Consider the following 15,977-nt stretch of genomic DNA (forward strand, 5'->3'; position numbering starts at 1 on the left):
TATTTCATTTTATTGCATACACAATCAAATGCATTATTCTCAGTAACCACACAGATGGGCTACAGCCCAAAGGCCTGGGGCCCTTGATTTGCATAGGCTCCAGGAACTTGCATTCCGATCTACTGACCAACAGACAGCATCTGCTGACCAATGGACAGCACAGGCGCATATAGCTGAGATTCCTGGTACAGGAATTTGGGCGGCAAACCTTCACTTTGGTTCAGCTGACCACAGAGTCAACATTGTTTTTTTCAGTTTGCTCTTATAACGCGGGTCCTTGTGGATTATACATGCACTTCAGAAACACATGTGGGAATTAAATTTGGAACGGCTACTTGCTTTGGGAAAAGTTTTCTTCGCCACCTGTGTGTACTTTTCGCGGCAGTTTTGATCATTTCGGCTTGTAGACCGCAGGATGATCTCACGAATTTGTTATTTTAGTGACCCCCCTCAAGAAGCTATTTAATTTTGGTCTTAAAATTCGTGTAAATTCTGTCTTTAATTACCATAAACCTCGCCAAGCATGAAACTTTCGCATTTTCAAGTAATAGTGATTTTTTGTTGGGAAAATGTTCAAGAAATAAAGCGATGATTTTCCCGAACCGTCTTAAAATAAAAAGATGATTTTTACTGCTGTCCAAAATAGGGCTAAGGTGTCATTGAAATTGAACGAGTACGAGTTGGCTCACGCACGGGTTGACCTATTTCCCTAGATGAATACCCCTTTTAGAGCCTTTTGGGGAATTAATTTTTTTTTAATGTGGTGGCGGAGTATGAAAGTATTTCCAGTCATGCCAGTATTTGGTGTTTTACTGTAACGTTGCACATTTAGGCAATTTTGCACAATGCAAAAACCATGTTTCAAATATTGGTTTACAGAAAACACCATGGCAATCAGGGGTATCATATTGAGCGCTGTCGTCACTTCTGCAACACCACTAAAATCAAACGGCCTGAAGAAAGACAGGAAAAGGCAGACCAGAGAGAAGAAAAAGAACGAGGTAGGAAAATCCATTGCGTAAATAAACATGATACAAAGTAACTGGCCAGCGCCCCGCCAGCGCAAACTAAAATTAATGCTTAATGTCATTTTTATGTAAACATCAATATCAAATATAGGACTTAATCAATTCATACAACTGTTTGTGTTAAATGAGCTGATTACATGTAGTTATAAAGAAATTGGCTACACTCTTTTTGAAAGAAAATTAATTGGGAATGTAACTGGATAGAAAGCAAAATACTTTGTACTTCAAGGCTCAAAATTAACACCTGACCATTTGCATATGTGGAACCTTGCGGTAAGCTTGCAGGCAAGCTTGCAGACCAGCTTGCCGCCAGCTTGCATAGATTTTTGTGAGGGCTGATTTCCTTGTTTTTTAAGTTCTCATGAATGCCATTACAAATTGAAAAATACTCATGATAATACTTTTCAAGGTAAAATTCTTGCTGCGTGCGCATTCAGCAAAAGCATGTAATATTTTCACAGACAGTTTAAAGTAGTGGATAAATGTCTGTATTATTGTTTTCAAATGTATTATTGGTTTTTGTTATTATCTGTTTGGTTTAGGGAAGTGGAGTCTTCTTACCACAGTCAGTGCTGAACCGATGCAACAAGTCTGATTTTAAACGTCTTACACGGGATCTCATGTGCGCACTATTTTCTCAAGAAGAAATGAGTGTGTGCAGTGTATTTGGAAGGAAAGGGGTTGGAGCTGCTAGAGAGCTGCAACAACCTCTTGATAGTGACAAGGTCAAGGGTATTATGGGTAAGTTGCTCTTGAAATGTTGACGGTGCATATTTGTCATACGTGTAATGTGATATAATTTAACTAGAGCATTCATAAAGTGCTTGTAACAAAGATCAAAGTGCTGTACAAAACTTCCACTATATCAAAAAATCACTTTTTATGGGTGCCCAAAATCCACTCTCTGGGCACTTTCTACTGCAGTCAACTTGGGAGTAACTACAACAGGTCCTCAATCAAAATGTTGATCCAAAATAAAACTGCACTGTATACATGTACATGTTGCATCATTTCAATCTGTTGACATTGATCTACATGTATGTACAATCACTCTGGAACTGAGTTGTCATTAACACAGGTCAAAAACTTCAATGTACAAATAAGCCTTGCCTTCATTGCCCCTTCATGTAAGACATCCAGCTTCCATATATTTGGTGACCCAAAAAAGTTGTATTTTTATTTATGATGTGAAACCCTTTTCTACCATTTTTATTTAACTTTACCCTTTTCTACTTTTTGCTCCAAGAATATGTGAGGATGACCTTTCCCTCCATGGAGACGAGCCAGATCACTCAGACAATGGCATACAAGCTGGAAGATGTGAGGACTGCTAGTGGAAAAACAATGTAAATTTCAAGGTTGTATAATAAGCGCTGTCGATTACAATAATCAAGGTATCGATAAACCAATATCAAGAATATTCGATCAGTAAACTCCGGCCAAGTCATCGTACAACTCACCCAATCGCTCGCCAGTCTCTAATGCATTTCCATTGACATTTTTCAGAATCAGCGACCAGGCCCCTACTCGATTTTAGACCAGACATTTTAATACTGCGTAACAAACTATTTTTCCCATTCATAAATATCTTTTTGTCAGCACCTTAGTTTTAGAAACTACATGTAGAATAGATTGAAACGTCCACCATGCAGCAAGTTCTCATTTTCAGTCCACCAGTAAGCCCGCAGTATTAAACACTCTATACTTGTACTTAATTGTCCACACTTTCATGGATTTCTTTCTTTTCACTCCTCCTAACAAATGCATCACAGATATTACCATTTGCTTTCCATTTTGACTCCATACATCAGGTAATCGATGAGATGCTGCAGCTTGTCCTGGACAAGTCAAACTACTAGTACAACCAACAACTGCCAACATCACATCAACTATTCTCTTATGTTCTGGCCGAGCAATCACCTACAGAGCCATCTCCTCAGTCCCGAGAAACATTTTGAAGCATCACATTCCAAGAATCCCTCAATGCCACATCACAGCTCACCTCTTACGGCAAGACAACCACAGTCAAGATTCCCCGCTGAGGTCTTCCTCAAGAAATCTCCTACAACCACAGCCGAGTTCACCACCGTCAGCCAAGACACATACCGGTACATGTACACTGCCAAGTTCAACATGCTCACTCACTTGCACATCAGTGCCAACATCTTAAACAAGGTAAAGCACCAAGAACAACTGCCTCAGAACTTTTTTGACATTTAATTCTTTGCCCATTACGATGACACTCCAATACCATACTAACGCAACTGCATGTTATTCCATTATACATGTTATAGTCCCAAGGAGTGGTACTGTTATTTTTGTGATTGTTTTGTTCAATGTCATGATAACATCATGTACGAAGTGAGGCTGTTTTTTTTTTTTACATTGGCAAAACCAAGCGCCGTCTAGCCAATCGCTTCACGGAGCATCTCCGTAGCGTTCGGCTTAAACAACCTGGCCTGGCTGTTGCGCAACACTTCAGTGTTCCACCACACTCTACCAAGGACACAGGCATGTGCGTCGTTACCATGGCATCGTCAGACACGCAGCGCCGATCCTTGGAACAGCGTGTGATGTTCCAACTGGGCACTAAGCTCCAACCTGACAGGATGAGTGTGGACTTCACTGCATTTGTTCTACCAGACAACAAGCCTCCGATGTTGTATTAGCACAGCTCAGTGCTTTTGAGTGGTTATTAAAAAGACAGGCTGGCTCATGGATTGGAAAGTGTGCCAAGCAGAGTGTTTGAACTGCCACTTTAGCTCATTACATTTTAACCTACATGTACCGTTTGCTTGCTGCCTTTACAAACCATATTACTGAACCAGTTACGGTTTCTGTATTTTAATATACTGCTTACTGCTAGTACATGTATGTACATGTATACTGACTTCAACCTAACTTGATGCTTTATTTACCTGTATGTAGAATCAAGCAACTGACTTGCAGGAGATTGTGTCTCTTAAGCGACGAGTAAGAGAGTTGGAGAGCCAATTGCGTGACAAAGATCAAATTATTAAGCAGCTGAAGTCGGATCAAGCGACTGCTCATTCTGGACATCCTTTCAGCATTGGTAAGATTTCTAAGTTTTTAATTTTTTTTGTGCTTGTATAACCAACAGTTGGTCATACATACGAATGTACATAAATGAAATTGCAAATTGCACATTCTTAATTGTGGACACGGTTGTATGCCACAGCCCAAGGTAATCGATCACGTTTTATATCATTTGTTATTTCTTCAATGCTACTTGATGGTAGTGCCTGTAACCGCCGACTAACCCTCTGGTCTGATCACCTCCAGACAAGCCCACACTCTCCTTCAGCCCCAAGGAATCCCTAACAGCAGGCTCAAGTGAGAAATGGCCCACCTGGTCATGCCTTAACCGTCTGAGGACAGGGACCGGACGCTGCAAAGCCCTGATGCAGAAATGGGGATATGAGGATGGTGAAACCGTATGTGACTGTGGGGCTGAACAGTCCATGGAACACCTGCTGGTCTGCCCCCACCTGCCAGAACCCTGCACCCACGAGGACCTAGAGAAGTTCAGCCCCCGAGCGACATCCTGTGCTCAACACTGGGAGGGAGTGGTGTGATGACTCGAGAAGAAGAAGAATTCAAGTTTTACAATTACAATCAGTTATTGTCTTCTGTATTTTGTCTGGGCAAGCTGTCAACCGCAAGGACACTGAAGAGTACCACCCGCTGGACCCAGAGAATACTGACTTCAACCTAACTTGATGCTTTATTTACCTCTATGTAGAATCAAGCAACTGACTTGCAGAAGATTGTGTCTCTTAAGCGACGAGTAAGAGAGTTGGAGAGCCAACTGTGTGACAAAGAACAAATTATTATGCAGCTGAAGTCGGATCAAGCGACTGCTCATTCTGGGCATCCTTTCAGCATTGGTAAGATTTCTAAGTTTTTAATTTTTTTGTACTTGTATAACCAACAGTTGGTCATACATACGAATGTACATAAATGAAATTGCAAATCGCAAATTCTTAATTGTGGACACGGTTGTATGCCACAGCCCAAGGTAATCGATCACGTTTTATATCATTTGTTATTTCTTCAATGCTACGTATTAAGAAAATATACGGAAATTAATTAAAGTTTTACAATTACAATCAGTTATTGTCTTCTGTATTTTGTTGTGCAGACATCACTCCTAAGAAAATAAGACTGATGAAAGAGTTGACCAGTATGGTTGAAGGAACAGCAGCACCGCCACTGACAAAGACATCACCGCCGCCACCACAAACAGCGCCGCCACCAAAAACAGCACCGCCACCACAAACAGCACCGCCACCACAAACAGCACTGCCATCCACAAGGACATCACCGCCGCCATGCACCGCCGCCACCGGCACCACGGACTGCTTCAGCAACCCCAGTGGTAGCTGCACAGCCACCACCAGTGTCTACCAGCCCAAGTTTCCCTGCCTTGTCCAATACGGTATTACCCTCTGTAAAGTCTTTTTTATGCTGATTGAAAATTAATTTAATTGTATAAAGAATACATAAGGCTTTCCTATCAGCATTTTAGATGGAAATTGTTGGAAATTGTCACCTTATTCATTTACACACCCAACAACATATCACCAAATTAAATCTTGCCAAAGTCATAATTTCAATGTAAAGTGTAGCTAGTATAATAAATTGTACAAAATACTCTGTGGTTTACATATCCACACAATGTACTACTAAATCACATTTGTAAGATTTCATTGGATTGGACCCCACATTGGAAATTTATAAGCTACATGTAGTGAGTAAAAAATAAGTTAAAAAAATGAACACATAGCAATATGTTTTAACAATGTATGCATACTAATCATCATGTTCCCAAGTTGATGTTTTTGAGTTTTACTCACAGCTTTCACCACTCTACACTGGAGGGATCCCGGTGATAACCGAGAGGGCCAAGAGGCTAGCATTCAACAAGGGCAAGTGCAAGGAGAGTTTGCTGTACAGCCTATTGGTCGACGTCTTTGGAGAAGAACGGCTTGCCCGAGGAAATGCCTGTGGGTCTCGGCAAGCTGTCAACCGCAAGGACACTGAAGAGTATCACCCGCTGGACCCAGAGAAACTTCACGAAATAAAAGGTACTTCATAATAATTCCCCCCCCCCCCCCCCCCCCCCCCCCCCCCCCCCCCCCCCCCCCCCCCCTCCCCAAAAAATTTGTCCAATAAAATAATAAACATTGTTTCTCATGTATGTAACTCATTTAAAGGGAATATACAACATTTGCAAACATCGAAAAATAAAACTACCAAGTTTTTGCGAAATACCTTAATAGGATGTTGGTAAATGACAGTCTAAAGCATCCTGTAAAATTATGGCACCTGGTATACTGTCATTTTCAAGAAAAGTGTTATTTTTGTATCAATTTCCAACGCTGATCGGCCGATCAGCGTTGGAAACAACTGGCTTTTTTTTCAAATACTGGCCCCAATTGACCATCGCACTTGTTTACAATCGATTACAAACCTATGAACGGGTACGAGCCAGCTAGACTGGTTCCCTAACCTTACAATTCCCCAATGTATGTAAACTGCTCTGTTTCTTCTTATATGGAGTCAGGGAACCAGACTACAGGAAAATGATCGTTTTTCTTGGTTTTTATAGCATTTTCGAACCCAAAACCTCCAAAAAGTCAGTGTAACTATATTTGCTTTATATTTCCAACCCCCCAATTCCAACCATTTCTGAAAATTACAGCAAAAGCAAATGATGTATATTCCCTTTAAAAGCAATATCATGTTAAATTACATCTTTTTAATGGGAGCCCTTTTTAAAGGCCAGTTATAATACGTACATGAACCCCATTTTTTTTAAGCTGTACTAACACATACAACTCTGTTTAAAGTATTTAAAATTAAAGAGCTACTTCAAGTTTCATGCCAAGTAAAAGTTTTTAAAATGAGGCATCACAAAAACAAGATACGAAAAGATATCCGAAATGGCTTTCATGAAATGGTTCGATCTTTTATCGTTCATTTTATGCAGCTTTGTTGAAGAAATATGGGTGATGTGACATGTTTTGCATAATACGCGGTGCCTCCCTTCATTTCAAATTGATCCCTATCTTGACATAATGAAGGCGGTATTTGTGATGCAATCAAGATAAATGAGTCGTTTGTCGACCCTGTCCATTTTTTTTTTTTAACAGATGTGAAAAGAGCACAATCTTAGCGTTATTGCTGGGAAAACCGCATGCGGGTACCATCTTTAGTTATAAAACTATTGAAGGGGTGTGGAATCTCAGCTTAAAAGCTGATTTCAGCTTATTTTTGGTTTGGATTTCAGGTTTTTTTCAGCTTTTTCTCTCACTTGCCGTGTGCAAAAGTATAGATTTCCAAAATTTAGGGTTTTTTTTACACCTTTTTCCGCCGTTTTCAGTTATTTTTATCAGTGGTAACTCACACCCCTGAAGTCGGAACATCAAAAAATGTGATGAAGTGATGTGATGAAGTGGTCCTATTTTGGCCTAAATCTCCAAATGAAAATTCCCGACAAACGACTCATGTAGCCTGATGCATCACATTTATTGTTACATGTACATGTATTGAAGTTTGTGTATCATGACATGGCATTTCTTTTCTTCATTTTTCGTTTTGTTTTCAGAGTGTGTTCTACAACGTTTCAGACTACCAACAGGCCAACCATGTTTGTCTCCTAAGGAGTTCAACGAAAAAATCAATCAAAAGTGCGCTACTGTCAGACGGGCACTGAAGAAAAGAAATAAGTAGTGATTAAACTGTATGCTATGAAGCCCGGCGGTCCAGCGGTAACATCGACATCGGGCAGGTCTCAACCTGCAACACAGGCCGGTGTTCGGCCGGCGTATCAACAGCCACCGGGTCACCAGGAGTTTGGCCAGCACGGGAGCGCCATGGGTCAGTTTCACGCGGGAGGCGGATTCATTCAACAAGAGAATGCTCTCCTGGCCGGGGTTCAACGGGTTTCCCTCGCACAGTCCGCACCCATTTTGGGGCAATCTGCTGTGCACGCGCAGGCCGGAGGGCCGCAACAAGGACAGCCGGAGACCGGAGTCGTCGGACAGCAACCTCAGGCGTCTTCGAGCGGCATGGCTGGTGAGTTAAGTACATGTTCCAGTGCTAATTCACCATCTTGCCATGCAAATGGGGTTCAATTATCTGGTAATAGTAGCACTAAGCAGAGTCAGCCAAATGTTAGTCAGGATAGTTGCACTATTAACGCGGGGGCCGGGGATAATACATGTACCAACAGTACAGTGTCTGTTACAATGCCCATCATTGGTTCAGTCACGCCAGGTCCTTGTACCGATTTGGCGGCAATTGATAGACCCACTCCGATACCTTCCCTTCAGTCCGTCCCGCTTCTTGGGTTACATCCGAAGGAATCTACCAACACCATATCGGGAGAATCCTCATGAAAATGACGTCGAGGAGCATCTAGAGGAAGTGACACAGTTTATCCATGTAAAGACAACAGTCCCCCAAGAGTACAACTTGGCACATGTTTAAGAAACCCTGACTATTCCCCTGATGTATCGTGGATGGAGAGGTAGGTGGCTGTGGGGGCCTCCTGGTAACTGTGGGCAGGGATGTAATTCACTTCATTGAAAAACTGAAAATAGGGAACAGTGGCAATTGTGAAGCATCTGGCTATATTGTCATACGTATTGGACAAAAGAGTATGCTTCAGTGCGGAAAATTCTGCGACAACCTAAAAAGTCCATGTCATGCAGACTTTTTGCAATAAGCTCTTTATGACACAACAGGATAAAAAGTACACAGCCTGCTGCACATGAAGCACCAGTGATACACCTTGCAAGGCCGAGTATCAGAGACATCAAAGAGAGACAAGTTTGGCAGGCAAGAAGTGCCAAGTAAAGTTCACCGTGCCATATGAAAATAGGATTGATGCCTGGGAGTTTGGATTGAATGCTGGTAACAGCTTCCATACGTGGCTACGTTTTGATAACCATCCTCATTACCGTTGCCTTCATCACTGGCCTCCACACGATGATTTGCCTTCCCAACGGACACAATCAACGACCCAATGTGTATCAACTGATCATGGGTCCTCCTCAACCGGTAAAAGCAACGCCATCAAGGAGTTCGCAACAGACCTTCGCAACAGTACGACAATACTCCACTATGGAGGGATGTACTTAATGGAAGAAGAAGAAGACCCACCTCAAACCTCGTCCAAGAAAAAGATGTGCCAAACCCCTTGCTACAGAAGTGCACATGGTCCGGACTTGGCAAGAAATTGTCTGAAAATAAGAGCGGCTTCGTCGTGAGCGCAGAGATAGCTGATTCTCTTTCCAGACTACTCAAACACGAGGACTCTGACCCAGCATTTCATGTGATTTTTATTCTGGAGAAAAGGTCACTTTCTCATATGCAACAAAGGAAGACAAATCTGTCATTTCAGATCTTCCGTTTTCAATAGCTGGCTGTGTATAAATGCAGCCAGCTGCTTCACTTGTCTCCACGCTGAATAAAGGACAAGGGCTAACAGACTGATTGCTCCTTCTGGTACCTCTCTGTCTGAGACCCACAGCCGCTGCTACTACACAAGCCAAGGACACAGTCAGCAAATGGCCATTTTCATTCAACGACATCATCTCCACCAAGTATGACAGCCTCTAGACAAAAGATCACTTCACTTTCAGCCCAGAAGCAACAGAAAAAGTTGCAAGTGTTGAAGACGACATCATCTGCAACATAAACTCAGCCATCTCATCAGGTACAATCCCTCCAAAATCCAAAACCTTCGACTTCCTTGTCAGATTGTTGCTGGCAATTCATGTTTTCACGTTCATCGTCACAACATGTTTCCTGGACAACACAGACGTACATTGTAACTGCAACCCCATTGGTTTCCAGCCTACAAGGAGCAATCTACATGACTCACTATGAAGCACAAAGAAGCATCTTCATGCACGTAAGTTTCAGTACCCTCATTATTCAGTCATCAAAACAGCCTTTTTTAATCCATTCAAATTAAGATTATCCACAAAAAATGTATGTAAGGTTATTTGGAAGATGAAGACAGACAATTTCTAGACTGTTATTCCTCACTACTTTGTAAGTGGGCAAATCGGATGAATTCAACACTGAATGATCTGATTATACATGTATCTTTGTTTTTTATTCAGCCCACAACAGTGTCCTCTGCACCACCGGCGGACCTGTCCACACCTCCAGCAGACCCCATGCCACCGTCGGAGGCATCCACATCACTGGACAAAAGAAGACGGGAGGTGACTGAGGAAGCACCGAGCTTGACCCCCGAATGGCAGTGGTGTAAGGAAACTGATGTACGTATTTTTTTTTCAATTTGTTTTTTCAGGTATAATTTTCCCAAACTTTTGTTTGAAACCGGTTCTAATGAATCTGAGAGCAACACAGTACCGTTGATTTCAACTGAAGAGCGGCAGACCCCCATACCAACATTTTCTTTTGTTTGTTTCGACAGAAAAAAGTTGGACAATTTTGAAAGGAATTTTTAACTTTAAATGTGTTTTACCGTACCAGCACTCTACCACCTGAGCTTTCCAGGCCTGCAGTTTCGTCCTCCCAAATAGCACCTTTGATTGGTCTGGGTTGCCAGTCACAATCCAAAACTCATGATTTGCTTTATAGTGGGGGGTCATACCCATTAAACAATGGAAATAACAAGTTCTAAACCAACCGAAGGAGCTACTGATATAACAGTAAATGATACATTGTCATTGTATTTGTTTGACAGGTAACAATAATTTAAACTGACTGGGAATATTTTAAAATGAATTTGGCAATTGTAGAAATAAAATTTAACTAAGCCAGGACTTAAACCTCTTGGGACCGAATCCCTGTTCCATCAATTTTTCTTTGTGCAAATTGAAAATGAAGTTTTGTTGGTGTAACTTCAATTTTTCTTTTCTTTATTTTGATCCTTCATTAGAGCTGTGGCATTCAAAAAGTGCAACTCTATCCAGGAGTGTATGTCACTGCAAAACAACTGGATGCAGTGAAGGCATCACTGGGTGAAAAGGAAACAAAGGGACTTAAGGTCGTTGTGAGGAACCTCCTTTTGACGCTGTTCTCCAGGGAACAACTTTCCAAGTCATGCTGCAAGGGTCAGAGGGGCAAAGATGACAGCCAAGAGGCCCTACCAGAGAGTGCTGTTCAAGCTGTTAAAAGTATGTAACTGTTTGATATCTGGAGTACACTTACATCCCCTTTCTCAACAAGATTATACCTCAAGCTCATGCCTGGGCAATTATTTTTCTTTGCACTTTTGAGTACAAAATACTTGATATATTGTCATGTGAGTCCCATGCAATAACAGGTAGTTCCAGTTTGGCAATCTCCAAAAACCACATGGCTTGTGGCTACACAACATACATCAATTTTGCCAATTTTGCCATGACAGATAAAACACTGATGCAGATGTTTAGTGCTTTTAAAATGTTTGCTCTCTCTCATGAAAACTTTTTTAATAGATTTTCTTTCATATTTATTTCTTTTCAAGGTTTCATCTCTAAATTTGCGGTTGAAAACAACATCCCACCTTTGAAGAAGACTGATGTTGTCTGGATCATCAACAGTGCCTGTTATAATGCCAGGCATTCATCTAAGGCTGAGTAGACAAGACAAAATACTGGTATTATGCTACCAGGGCTGAATTTTTATTGAAATATAATGCCTGTAACTTTTAGTTAAAGGGAGTTTATACTTTTGGTAAATTTCAAAGACCAGTATCCTCACTTGGTGTATCCCAACATAAACGTGAAACAGCAAACCTGTGAAAGTTTAAGCTCAATCGGTCATTGCAATCACAAGAAAAAAACTGGGGAAAAATCTTACATGTAAGTGTTTTCACTGATTTCAAACATCGAGTTTTCGACTCATGAGGTCAAAACTAATTGTTTTACTCATATCTCAAAAACTACAGCACCTCAGCCAGTAATATTTCAAGGGAAGCTTTCTATCATCATTATCTTTAAACCTTGTAAGTTTAATGTGAATCTGTGAGCTTTTCTGTTTTGTGTTTTACCGAAAGTAAATCAATTCCAATATTTTAGTGGAAAAATACTTCTTTCTCGAAAACTACGTTACTTCAGAGGGAGCCGTTTCTCACAATGTTTTATACTATCAACAGCTCTCCATTGATCGTTAACAAGTAAGTTTTTATGCTAACAGTGATTACCAATAGTGTCCAGTGCCTTTAACGCAACAATAGAATAAAGGAAGCAACCAGGGTTGCATTTGTATTTCAATATGATGCATTTGGAGTGAATTATTGTGCTTTTATGTTTGTTTGTTTTTTTGCATAATTAATTACTCTTTGATGACTCTTTGATGCCTTTTGATGCCTGTTTGATGCGGGATCACATCTGATGACTGTTTGATGCCTGTTTGATGACTCTGTGATGCCTGATCCCAACCGATGACTGTTTGATGACCGCTTGATGACCATTTGATGCCTGTTTGATGCCTGATCCCAACTGATGACTGTTTGATGACTGTTTTGATGCCTGATCACATTTGATGACCGTTTGATGCCTGTTTGTGACTGTTTGATGCCTGATCACAACCAATGACTACTTAATGACTCTTTGATGCCTGTTTGGTTCCTGATGACTGTTTGATGACTATTTGATGCCCGATTACTGATGACTCTTTGTGATCAGGCATCAAAGAGTCATCGGTTGTGATGCCTGATCACAAATGATGACTATTTGATGCCTGTTTCATCAAATAGTCATCATTGTGATGACTGTTGATGACTTTATATCCCTATTTGTTTCTTTATTTGAGGGTTCCAAATGCTGCCCTTTTGATGCCTCTGATGCCTCTTTTGCAAAAGATGACCAAATTCAGTCATCATGATGACTGATTTTTCTAGTAGGGTGGTCTAGTTTATTGTCTTATTGTATGTGTACTAAGTGTTAAAACAATTTGTTCATGTAATTGTTAATTAATATCAATGGGGATCCCCACTCGACAAGCAGTTGCTTTTTGGGGACCCCCATCCACCTTTCCTTTTCTCTTCACATATATATACCGTACATGTATTGCGTAGACACCAATTATGTGGAAATAAAGAATGAATGAATGAGTGAATGAATGTTACACAGACATTACCATATGCTTTCCATTTTGCCTCCATACATCAGGTTATCGATGAGATGCTGCAGCCTGTCCTAAACAAAGTCAAACTACAACCAAGAAGTGCCGACATCACATCTGCTATTCTCTTATTCCCGGGCCGAGTGATCACCTAAAGAGCTTTGATATCTCCTCCTCAGTCCCGAGAAATGTCCGAAACATCACATCCCAAGAATTCCACATTGCCACTTCACAGCTCACCTCTTACAGCCAGACTACCACGGTAAAGATTCCCCGCTCCCAACCAGAAACGGTCTTCCTCAAAAAGTCTCCTACAACCACAGCTGAATTCACCACCGTCAACCAGGACACATACACTGCCAAATTCAACGTGCCCACCCACTCCCGTATCAGCGCAAACATCTAAAACAAGGTAAAGGAAAGGATCAAAAGGATTCTTCCTGTTCCAACAGCAAATGACTCGCAACTGCTGCTCGATCTATCTTTCATCAGAGATCGTCAGTTCCAGCAGCGCATTCTAGCCCAGAATGTTTTGATACTATCAGAACTGGACGGCCTTTCTAAGGATGTGGAGGAGCTGCGAGCTGAAGTCCGGGAGCTCAAGGAAGAGAAACAGCAATCTCGCCCGCTCAGCAGCCGAGAGCCGAACTACTTTCAACTGGAGAAAGAACGGGTGCTGGTAGGATCAAACGAACAATCGACAAATTCGCTAAGGTGAACAATGCAAAGGACCTAATCGTAAAACTGGTAGGGATACTCATCCGGCCAGATGAGCTTGCAAGATCAAACTTCAACGGGAAGAGTTGGGTCAGGAAAGAAGCACTGCGAAAGCATCTCACCTTCAATGCCATCTTTACACAGGCCAAACTCGACTTCCTGTGGGACTTTGATGATGCCGGTGTTAGCAAAATCAGAGACAGCCTGAATGGAAAGTGCAGAAAGGTTGCTGCTACCTTATTGTGTAGCGCATTTTGACAGAATACACGTAATTATCGTGTTTTATCGTGTTTATATATTTTTTAACAATCACTATTATATTATCTGCTTTTAGAACACTATTTTACGTACATGTATACACGGCCAGTTTGATGTTCGTTATTTGTTCTTACCTTGACATATAACATCAGATGCCACAAATACGCGTATATTGTGTCTGCCCTCACCCCCGAAATTGCTCAGGAAGTGCACAATTTGCTACTCGCCTCTCCTGCAGAGAACCCTTACAAAACTTTGAGAGAAGAACTGATCAAACGCACATCTACAACTGAACAGAAACGCCTTTCAAATTAAGATTATCCACAAAAGAGATTAAACAGTATCGCATACCAGCCTACACGTGCTTCGCTCAAAATCAATTTTGTTTCATGCATTCACAATATTCTATTTTGATTCCTGGACTCCTAAGGACAGAGTAAGTTACCTCGCCAACTTGTTGAAAGTGTACACCAAGCATGATGTGAGTGAAGCATCCAAGAAGCACATCAAAGAAACACACCAGTCCCAAATGCTCAAGGCAAAAACCGACTTCTTGTTCTGGACTTCTACAAGTGTTTTGCCACTCCTTCAAATGTACATTGTATGTCAAGACATTTGAAATGCAAAAATCAATGATACATAAGTTGTATGATTGCCAGAAGGAGCTGTTAATGGAATTCTTAAGTTGTTTTGTTACTCCAGAATTCGTATCAGAAGCAAGCAGAAACACCACAGTCCTTCTGATTTGAGGCGTGCGATCGCACCCCCACGCCATCGCACGCCTAAAAGCTCCCAAGAAGTGCGAATAATCGCACGCCTGGATCCCTCTGTACCGCACACATCAGCATACGTTTACAGCATAATTACATTTCGTAATTTGTGAAAAAAAGTAAATTGGTGAAGAGAAAATAATCAAGCATTAGGCCTATCAATATCATTTATATTGCGAAACAGCTGGGCAGTGCGGAATGACATGTTGATTGTTGACAACATGATCAGTCGCCTTGTTTTAGCACGTGTAGAGAATTACGCACTAAATGTACATATATGTCATGAATGTTGTAAACTGCATGGGGCAAGTGTGCGTGCTACCAGACTGTGCGTAGAATGTACATGTACTGTACACGACGAACAGTACGGTGAATACGCACGTGTGTACAAACTGACGGCCGCAGTAAAAGCAAGCGCTGTAGGGTTATCAGTATTGAGCCACAGGGTTATCGGTATTGCACGCTGAACACAGACTTGATAACTTAAACGCCATTGGCCGAAACTGGGTCAGTTATTGTCAACGGCCAATCAGGTTGCCTCACACAGAACACGGCTGTGGACGTTCCAAAAATTGACACATGTTTTCACTTCACAAAACTTAGCTCGCGAAGCACATTTTGATTTAATCATGACTGAGGGAATGGGCGACATAGGGTACAGGGTACAGCGAGATGACGACAGCGGGAAGGACATGGTTGTCAAGATAAAAGTGGAGCAGTTTTGTTTATTATGAGATGCCACGAGCGGTACGCTGACGCTTGTGGAAGAAGGCACTGGAGGAAGAGTGGGCTGCTATCCCACAGGACCAGCTGCAACATTACTGTCGATCCATGAGGCGACAAATTACAGCTGTTCTTGACGCAAATGGAGATCATGTTCATTATGAACTGTAAATGCCATTCGGGCTAAAACTTAAAAAAAGTCAGTGGTGCGTTTCTTTTTTCCTTGAGTGTATTTTCCCCGCTAGACACACGTCTGGAACCCCCGCGGGTACCAGGGTGGAGGACTGACAATCAGGCCCAAGGACGACATAGTGCAGAAAGTGAAGGTATACAACCTTCAGTACCACTTCTTGAGGGCAGTAGG

The sequence above is a fragment of the Patiria miniata genome, unplaced genomic scaffold, assembly GCF_015706575.1.
Source record: "Patiria miniata isolate m_02_andy unplaced genomic scaffold, ASM1570657v1 HiC_scaffold_14, whole genome shotgun sequence".
Classification (NCBI taxonomy): domain Eukaryota; kingdom Metazoa; phylum Echinodermata; class Asteroidea; order Valvatida; family Asterinidae; genus Patiria; species Patiria miniata.